The 10,328-nt window shown below is 43.3% G+C and overlaps 1 non-coding gene across 1 annotated transcript; it reads right to left on the reverse strand.

The window, feature by feature from the left end:
• Nucleotides 1-1,513: 1,513 nt before the first annotated feature.
• Nucleotides 1,514-1,616, reverse strand: LOC129011030 (U6 spliceosomal RNA). The gene has a single exon (XR_008493166.1). It is a non-coding gene; the product is annotated as a U6 spliceosomal RNA (small nuclear RNA).
• Between the last annotated feature and the right edge of the window lie 8,712 nt (nt 1,617-10,328).

Below are 10,328 nucleotides of genomic sequence, written 5' to 3' on the forward strand. Positions count from 1 at the left end.
ATCCTCCTGCCTCAGCCTCCCGAACCACAGGTGCGCGCCACCGTGCCACGCCTTGAGTTGGTTTTCAAAGGTAGTCAAGGTCTAATTGGAAGGAAAAAAGTCAATACACGCATAAGATGCAGGATAAACATTTCAGTGTTTGTTCCAGTGAAGATGTGAAAACAGCCCAAGCCTCTGGTGGAAGATTTGAGAAATAAACCACTGTTCAGACAGGGGATGGGTTCCTGGCAGGTTATTAGTAGTGATGCTGAGGTCTCTTGGGCCCAGCTGATGATCGCGATACATTGTATAACAGAAGGCTGGGTTCTAAGACAGAGGTAGGAGCCCACATGGAAAGCAGAGAGAAAATGATGCGTGCCACATCCTAAACCCTGGTGGGTCTGGGGTGATTCAATTACCACTTTGTTTCAGTATCTTTTGTAGGCTTTTAATTTTCTTCTTTTTGCTTATCCACATTTTCTTTTCTTTTCTTTTTTTTTTTTTTGAGATGGAGTCTCGCTCTCTTGCCCAGGCTGGAGTGCAGTGGCGCGATCTCGGCTCACTGCAAGCTCCGCCTCCCAGGTTCACACCATTCTCCTGCCTCAGCCTCCCGAGTAGCTGGGACTACAGGTGCCCGCCACCACGCCTGGCTAATTTTTTTGTATTTTTAGGAGAGATGGGGTTTCACAGTGTTAGCCAGGATGGTCTTGATCTCCTGACCTTGTGATCTGCCCACCTCGGCCTCCCAAAGTGCTGGGATTACAGGTGTGAGCCACCGCGCCTGGCCACTTATCCACATTTTCTAATTTTTATAAAATAATTTTGTGGTTTTCTATTTTTAAATTTCTTTTTAAGGAGTGGAAAGAACAGGACAACAGGGTTGTGGAGAAGCAGTACTAACTGACGGAGTCTATTGGGACTGGAGCCCCCTGCGGGGGGCGTGGAGAACAGACTGCAGCTGTCTGAGATACAGAACAGAGTAGAGCGATAGTCCTCTCTTTACCTCCTGCCATGTGGACTAAAGATTGCTCGCTACCCATTAAGCACCAAAGAATGTAAAACAATGGGGCCTAAAATGTCGAAATATCTACACTGTTAGATTTAAATGAATTCAACACATTTTTAATGTATTTTTATTTTTTTAGGCATGTGACGTTGCTGTGTTGCCCAGGCTGGCCTCTCTTAATTGTCAGACTCGAAAGTCTACCTTCTTTTTTATTTATTTTATTATTTTTTTGAGATGGAGTCTGGCTCTGTCACCCAGGCTGGAGTGCAGTGGCGCGATCTCGGCTCACTGCAACCTCTGCCTCCCAGGTTTAAGTGATTCTCCTGCCTCAGCCTCCTTCGTAGCTGGGATTACAGGCGCGCAGCACCACGCCCGGCTAATTTTTGTATTTTTAGTAGAGACAGGGTTTCACCTTGTTGGCCAGGCTGGTTTAGAACTCCTGACCTCAAGTGATCCACCCACCTCGGCTTCTCAAAGTGGTGGGATTACAGGCATGAGCCACCGCGCCTGGCCTCTACCTTCTTTTTTAAAACAATATGGAGCTTCATGAATTTGTGGTCCTCCTTGCATGGGGACCATGCTCACCTCTGTGTCATTCCACTTTCAGTACATGTGCTGCCAAAGTGAGCACAAAAGTCCACATCCTTGGATAGTTCAAGTGCAGTGGTGTTTACAACTAACTGATCACAACCACGTATGGATTTCTTTCTCTATTCCCACTGCTTCACTTGACTAGCCAAAAAAGTCTACATTCTTAACTTCAGCACCTCAGTGTTTAAATTGCAAGTGTTCTAAATGAGGACAAACCTCCCCCCGACTTTTTTTTTTGAGATGGAGTTTCCCTCTTGTTGCCCAGGCTGGAGTGCAATGGCACGATCTCGGCTCACCGCAACCTCCGCTTCCTGGGTTCACGTGATTCTCCTGCCTCAGCCTCCCGAGTATCTGGGATTACAGGCGTGCACCACCATGCCCGGCTAATTTTGTATTTTCAGTAGAGACAGGGTTTTACCATGTTTGTTAGGCTTGTCTCGAACTCCCGACCTCACGTGATCTGCCTGCCTTTGCCTCCCAAAGTGCTGGGATTATAGGCATGAGCCACTGTGCCTGGCCGAGAACGAACCCCCTTTTTTTAAAAAAATTATTTATTTATGTATTTATTTGAGACAGAGTTGTGCTCTGTCGCCTAGGCTGGAGTGCAGTGGCGTGATCTCGGCTCACTGCAAGCTCTGCCTCCCGGGTTCATGCCATTCTCCTGCCTCAGCCTCCCAAGTAGCTGGGAATATAGGTGCCCGCCACCACGCCCGGCTAATTTTTTGTATTTTTAGTAGAGACGGGGTTTCACTGTGTTAGCCAGGATGGTCTCAATCTCCTGACCTCGTGATCCGCCTGCCTTGGCCTCCCAAAGTGCTGGGATTACAGGTGTGAGCCACCACAGCTGGCCAACGAACCCTTTTTAAGCATTACTTTTAATAAAGGGCAGTACCAGAATTTGAGTTACCAATGCCTATTGTAAATATAGGCTGTCTCCCCTTTCCCTCCATGCTCTTTAATGTGAAATGCAGTCAGTAACACATGATACATTTTAAGGCATACTTACCCACTATTTCTAGATTTTCTCTTCCTTCCTGGATCCATGCTTCCTTGGATAGACTGTCAGTTCAGTTACTTAATAGCTGTGTGAACTTGAGCAAGTTACTGACCCTCTCTGTACCTTTTCTCCTCTTTGGCATAATGGGGATAACAATAGGGCCTCTTCCTTGGTGGGACTGAGATAATTAGAGTCAATATTCAGTAAGTGCTCTTTTTGTCATCATTTTGCTTTCTATATACACTATCTTTAGCACCTGCAAAATCTGGTAAGTTTTCTGTCATTATGTGTCTTTTAAACAAATTTCCTGGGAATTCTTGCATTTCTTCCATCGTAATTAGCTGAAACACAGAAGGCTGGAAGATGATTTAGATCAACCTCGTAAGAACCTCTGTTCCATTCTGAGCTGCTGTCTTCTATCCCGGGAACGCCCAGTATCACTGGTGCTCTCCTGAGGGAGCCCTGCCCTATCCACATCTTGAAGCCGCTGGATGGCCCTGGGATGAGTACCTCTTAGGAGACTTGTCCAACGTCTGTGTGCTTATTAGGGGGCTCATAGCTGTTGGGGATCTGTCATTCGGTCCCCTTACGTAGGCTCACAGAATTATAGAGAGCCAGTCTTCTGGGGAACACCAAGGGAGATACACGGGCAGGAAAAGGGAGGGTGTGTCTGGTGTCCTGGGTAGAATTTTTTAGAAGGACAGAGGGAGCCTAGGGCTTCAGAGAGTGATTCTTCAGCCTTTCCTTTCTTCTTGGAGTTTGAGCCCTTAAAAAGCAGATGTGGACACGGCCAGAGAGCAGGAAAACAGGATCATCCATTTAAAGCACCCCCCAACATATGACCCAGAGAGGATTAGGAATGACCCCTTCTTTGGTGTGGCTCCCCTGCTCAGAGGACCAGAGGCTGTTATTTCACAAGCTCAGAAGGGGCTGGCTGCAGCCCTGCAGTTCCTTCCTCTGGGTCATGGTCGAGGCCTTCCCCGGGACAGGCTGCTCCAATCACCCGAGTTGTAATCTCACCCCTCAGCGAAATGACCCAGCGGGCGGGGAACGTGACACCCCCTGGATTCTGGATCTATAAGCACCACCCAGGTGTCCAAGATGATTTTTCTCCCAAATAAGGCTGAGAATAGATGAAAGCAAGTGAAGTATCAAAAAACTCAGTAATCAAGATAAATAATATTGCAATGTAGTGTTTTTAAAAAACCAAAATGTATGTCAAAGAATCTATGATTAACAGAATATCAAACTTTTGGATAAGACAATGTATATTACTGAGTTTTCCTTTACCTGAAGCTCCACAGAAGCAATAGTTGCTTCTTTCCCTCGTAAGTCAGGTACAGGACGGGAAGTGGGGTTGGAGAGTTCAGAAATATTTTTGGAGCATATGTGCCAGGTCATCAAATGCTCCCATGACTCTGAGGTGGGCAACTGCCCACCTCATGACAAAATGCCGACCTGAGGTGAGTCATGGGTCTGCAGTCGCAGAAATGGTACAGGGGTGGTTTGATTAAACCAAAGCATTGTAAGTTAGCAGAATATTTCCTGTGAACAGTGGCTTAGAGGTATAAGCCAAAGAAAATAAAAGTACATTGTGAAAGGACAGAATGATGAAGGTTTTTAAATCTGTATTTTCTCTATGGAAGTAGACATTAGTCAAAACAACTGATTCTTAAAAATGTGCATGTTTCTATAATAATTCTTTCTAAAAAGGGTTAGTGTTAGAGTGAGAATTTAGGGATGAGGCTTTGGTTGAGGGTTCGGTGTTACAGAGAAGTAGAGGTTATGGTTTAGGAGTTAGGTGTTATAGTCAAGAATTACAGGTTAGGCCGGGTTAGGGTTAGGGTTTAGGGTTAGGGTTTAGGGTGAGGGTAGGAGTTAGGGGTTAGTGTTGGTGTTGGGGTTAGGGGTTAGGGTTAGGGTTAAGGGTTAAGGGTTATGGTTATGGTTAGGGTTAGGGTTAAGATTAGAATTTGGATTAGGGTGACATTGCAGTTTAGGGTGATGGTTAGGGTTAGGGTGAAGATGAGGGTGAGGGTTAGGGTTACAGTTTGCATTATGATGAGGGTAAGTGTGAAGGTGAGGGTTAGGGTGAGGTCATGGGTTACTACTGTTCAGGTTAATACTTTTCATGGTTAGGGCAGAGATAAGTGATATGTCCTCTGGTAAGCTGTCCTTGGATGCAGATTATGAGACAAGGATATTGGTGAAATTGTTATTCAGCTATAATTTGCATATTATCCATTGAATAAAGGAGAGAAACCAAAACAGATGGAACAAGCAGTTTCTTCTGAAACTATTCCAAACAACTGAAAAGGAGGGATTCCTCCCTAACTCATTTTATGAAGCCAGCATCATTCTGATACCAAAACTGGGCAGAGACACAACAAAAAAAAGAAAGCTTCAGGCCAGTAAAGCTGATGAACATCAATGTGAAAATCCTCAATAAAATAGTAGCAAACCAAATCCAGAAGCACATCCAGAAACTTATCCACCATGATCAAGTTGGCTTCATCCCTGAGATGCAAAGCTGGTTCAACGTATGCAAATCAATAAACATAATCCATCACATAAACAAAACCAAAGACAAAAACCACATTATTACCTCAATGGATGCAGAAAAGGCTTTTGAAAAAATTCGTTGCAAAGGGCCAGATAGTAAACATTTTAGGATATCTGAAGCATACAATCTCCATTAACCCCTCCTTTCTGCTGTTGGAGTGCAAAAGCAGCCATAGGTGATATGTGTGAGCCTTCATGTTAAAAACTCTCAATAAACTAGGTATTGATGAACTATCTCAAAATAGTAAGAGCTATTTTTGACAAATCCACAGCCAATATCATATTGAATGGGCAAAAGCTGGAAACATTCCCTTTAAAAACTAATACAAGACAAGGATGTCCTCTCTCACCACTCCTATTCAACATAGTATTCGAAGTTCTCTCCAGGACAATCAGGCAAGAGAAAGAAATAAAGGATATTCAAATAGGAAGAGAGAAAATTGAATTGTCTCTGTTTGCAGATGACATGATTCTCTATTTAGAAAACTGCAGCATCTCAGCCCCAAAACTCCTTAAGCTGATAAGCAACTTCAGCAAACTCTCAGGATACAAAATCAATGTGCAAAAATTACAAGTATTCCTTTACACCAACAATACACAAGCAGAGAGCCAAATCATGAATGAACTCCCATTCACAATTGCTACAAAGAGAATAAAGTACCTAGGAATACAGCTAGCAAGGGATGTGAAAGACCTCTTCAAGGAGAACTGGACACAAACAAATGGAAAATATTCCATCCTCATGGATAGGAAGAATCAATATTATGAAAATGGCCTATTGCCCAAAGTAATTTATAGATTCAATGTTATTCCCATCAAACTACCATTGACATTCTTCACAGAATTAGAAAAAAAACTACTTTAAATTTCATATGAAATCCAAGAAGACCCCATATAGTTAAGACAATCCTAAGCAAAGCTGGAGACATCATGCTACCTGACTTTAAACTATGCTACAAGGCTACAGTAACCAAAACAACATGATACTGGTACCAAAATAGACATATAGACCAATGGAAGAGAACAGAGACCTCAGAAATAACAACATACATATAAAACCATATGATCTTCAACAAACCTGACAAAAACAAGCAATGGGGGAAGGATCTCCTATTCAATAAATGGTACTGGGAAAACTGGCTAGCCATATATAGAAAACTGAGACTGGACCCCTTCCTTACACCTTATACAAAAATTAACTCAAGATTTGTTAAAGGCTTAAATGTAAAACCCCAAACCATAAAAACCCTAGAAAAAAACCTAGGCAATACCATTCAGGACATAGGCATGGGCAAAGACTTCATGACAAAAATGCCAAAAGCAATTGCAACAAAAGCCAAGATTGACAAATAGGTTCTAATTAAGCTAAGGAGCTTCTGCACAGCAAAAGAAACTATCATTAGAGTGAACAGGCAGCATACAGAATGGGAGGAAATTCTGCAATCTACCCATCTGACAAAGGTTTAATATCCAGAATTTACAAGGAACTTAAACAAATTTACAAACAACAGCAAGCAACCCCAACAAAAGGTGGGCAAAGGGTATGAGCAGACCCTTCTCAAAAGAAGACATTTATGCAGCCAACAAACATGAAAAAAAGGTCAACATTACTGATCATTAGAGAAATGTAAATCAAAACCACAGTGAGATACCATCTCACACCAGTCAGAATGGCAATTATTAAAAAGTCAGGAAACAACAGATGCTGGAGAGGATGTGGAAAAATAGGAATGCTTTTACACTGTTGGTGGAAGTGTAAATTAGTTTAACCATTGTAGAAGACAGTGTGGCAATTTCTCAAGGATCTAGAACAAGAAATACCATTTGACCCAGAATTCCCATTACTGGGTATATACCCAAGGGATTATAAATCATTCTACTATAAAGATACATGCACACATATGTTTACTGCAGCCCTGCTCACAATAGCAAAGACTTGGAACTAACCCAAATACCCATCAGTGATAGACTGAATAAAGAAAACGTGGCACATATACACCATGGAGTACTATGCAGCCATAAAAAATGATGCGCTCATGTCCTTTGTGGGGACATGAATGAAGCTGGAAACCATCATTCTCAGCAAACTAACACAGTAACAAAAAACCACATGTTCTCACTCATAAGTGAGAGTTGAACAATGAGAACACATGGACACAGGGAGAGGAACATCACATACTGGGGCCTGTTAGGGAGTGGGGGCTAGGGGAGGGATAGCATTAGGAGAAATACCTAATGTAGATGATGGGTTGATGGGTGCAGCAAACCACCATGGTATGTGTATACCTATGTAACAAACCTGCACGTTCTGCACATGTATCCCAGAACTTAAGTATAATTTAAAAAATAACTAACATGTATAGTGTGGTTCCTGTGTACCCCAAAATGGTACCAGCTGTTATGCCTAATATTTTCATCTCATATTTACAACAAACCTTTCAAGCAAGTATCATTATAATTTCCCTATTCCAGATGAGAAAAGGAGGTGCCAAGAAAAGCCTTGCCTAAAGTCCCAGAGTTAAATGGTAGAGCCAGGATTCTCCCTGGGTCTGGAGCACAGTCCTTCCCTGTCCTGACCCTGCCAATGTAAAATGTAGAGGAGGCCTCACAGAGCTCCACGTGTTCCTTGTAAAACTTTTCTTTCCTGGACAAGACACAGCCTTCTCCCCAAGTGCTTCTGACACATCCCTCAAAGAATCTCCAATTAGAATTTATTACCCACTTCCTTGCTCAGAGAGATGAGGGGGAATCATTTACCAGTCTTCAGAGCCATGCTATCAACACTATCCACAGGTCACCAGGGATTTGACTCTGTATTTGCCTCCATCTAACACTAATCTGACTGGTACCCAAGCTCTCACCAAAATGTGAGCCCACAGAACTCAGAGTAAAGCAATAGCATCTCCACATGCTCAGACAAATGGCACCTCCACATGCTCAGCAGCTTCCCTCATGGTTCCCTTCATAGCTCTCCACTGTGAGTGTTGAAAGGTGTCAGTCTGCTTTGTTCACTCAGTATGCTTGTTGAGTGAGTGAAAAAGTCTTGCTCTAATTAAAACAGAAATACCCCCTTGAGGATGCTCTAGATTCTCTCACACTGGTAGCTGCATTTTCCTCCTCAATGCCCCTCAGCACAGGGCCTCAACTGGACGGTGGTGCCTCCTTGCTCTTTTCCTTCTCCTCTCAAATATCCTGTTCTCAGTAGGACACACCTTCAGTCCTCACCCTCTGACTCCTCCACCTGCCCTCGTCTATCAGCTTCACGCTATCAGCTTCCTGCTCACTGGAGGTCTCCTGGCCTGGCTCATCTCTGTTTCCCTCTCCAGGACCCCTGCCTTTCAACGTCCCTGTGCAAAACACATCCATCCCAGAGCCTGGCAGTTCCCTGAGCCCCTCAATCCCATTAGTCCTGTCTCCACCCCTCCCCAGGTTCCTAGTTTATGGCCACAACCAAGTCCAGTGATTCTCAGCCTTGGCTGCAGTTGGGACATCCTGGAGTGGCTTTTAAAAAGTTGATGCTGGGACCCCAGGGAATTGTTTAAAAATCCCCCAAGGTGAGAAAATGTCACTGATTTTAGAGTTTTGCTTGAGATGGACCCTAATGAAAGAAGTTTATAAAATCACCCACAGAGAAGACAGGTTAGCAATCCAGCAGCCAAACTTTGTCAAAATCTCTAAGGATCTAAAATGACAAAAAAAGTCATTTCTGGAATTAGCATATTTTCTGAATGGACAAGAGCAAAGTGATGTAGCAGATGGCAGATCAGTGTGTGATCCTGGAAGAATCAAGTGGAAAGGGCCCATTTGCTGTTAAACCAGCACCCGGGACTTGGCCTCTCCACCGTGTTGCAGGGATGCTGCAGGGCCTCTGAATATGCTCATGATGATGATGATGTGATAGCAGGAACCACTTATTAATAGTTTATTAGGTGCCCAACACTGTACTGGGCACTTTAAACACATTGTTTCATGTACTTTAATTGTAACAGTTCTATGAAGTCAGAGTCATTATTATTTCCCCACTTATAGATAAGAACGATATGTTTTAAAAAGGAATGATATGGCTAAAATCAACGACTAGTGACACAGCTAAGACCCAGGCCAGCCTATCTCTAAAGCTTAACAACCTCACACAGGGAGGATCAGGGAGAATTGCAAGGGTGTCTGATCGGAGAGCCTTTTAATTTCTTTTTTTCTTTTTCCAGTGCACCAAGGTGCTTTTGCTCTCTCATAACTAAAATATTAAGACTATCTTGTCCTTCTTGCAAATGATCAACTGTATAGAAGAACATTGGCTATCAGATGGCCCCAAAGTCCCTCTGACTGTACAATATTATCAACTGCCCCAAATAGCAATAATCAAGCACCCCTCCACCTTTCAGTTTGAGAGGAAAAATAGGTCTTTGCCTTGTATTAAAAAATCACTGACTCCTGATAGCATGTGCTATTTGCTTCCAAATAACTTCCTTTGTTGTATATGTAAAGAAAAATTATGTATAACCCAAGCCAGGAGTTTGGGCACCAGTGATGCCGTTCCATGTTGGTGTAATATTTACTGTTGACATAATTTCTGTGCATCTTAGTAAGCTCACAAACACCTTATTTCTTAAACTGTAGGTGGCATAAATGAAAACTTGCAGTATGTTAACAAACTTTTGGAAGTGAAAAATTCAGTCCCACTGTGCCAGCTATATAAAGCTCTATGCTATTCCAGAAACTGTGGGGAAAGCTGGTGATAGAACCTACTTCCTTCAAGTAGTTCATGATCTCGTTGATGAGATACTACATTTAGAAGACAGCAGAAAAACATTAATGAATGAATGCTGAGTGAGCACCATGGTAAGATCCGTGGGGATTGTCTTAGGTTGAGTTTCCCAGAAGCTGACCTGAGAAGTGAGTGCAGGCAATGCTGTTGGGAGATGTTCCCAGGAGGCCCGTGGGCAGCGAGACATGAAAGGAAAGGAAGCCCATAGGATAAACTCTTTTTAAGTTAATGGGACTGAAATCTCCTGGGGAACTTTGGGAGATGGTGCACAGCAGGCTTCAAAGTATCCTGAACAAGGGTAGACTGCTGGAGGCTCCACCTGTGGACTCACACACCAGCTGGTCCAAGGGCTACTCCCAGGACCTCAAGCCCACCCTGCACACCATCAGGTGGATTCCAGGAGCCAGTCAAAGGCTTCAGGAAATGTC

This window comes from Pongo pygmaeus, chromosome 10 (genome assembly GCF_028885625.2).
Source record: "Pongo pygmaeus isolate AG05252 chromosome 10, NHGRI_mPonPyg2-v2.0_pri, whole genome shotgun sequence".
In the NCBI taxonomy this organism is placed as follows: domain Eukaryota; kingdom Metazoa; phylum Chordata; class Mammalia; order Primates; family Hominidae; genus Pongo; species Pongo pygmaeus.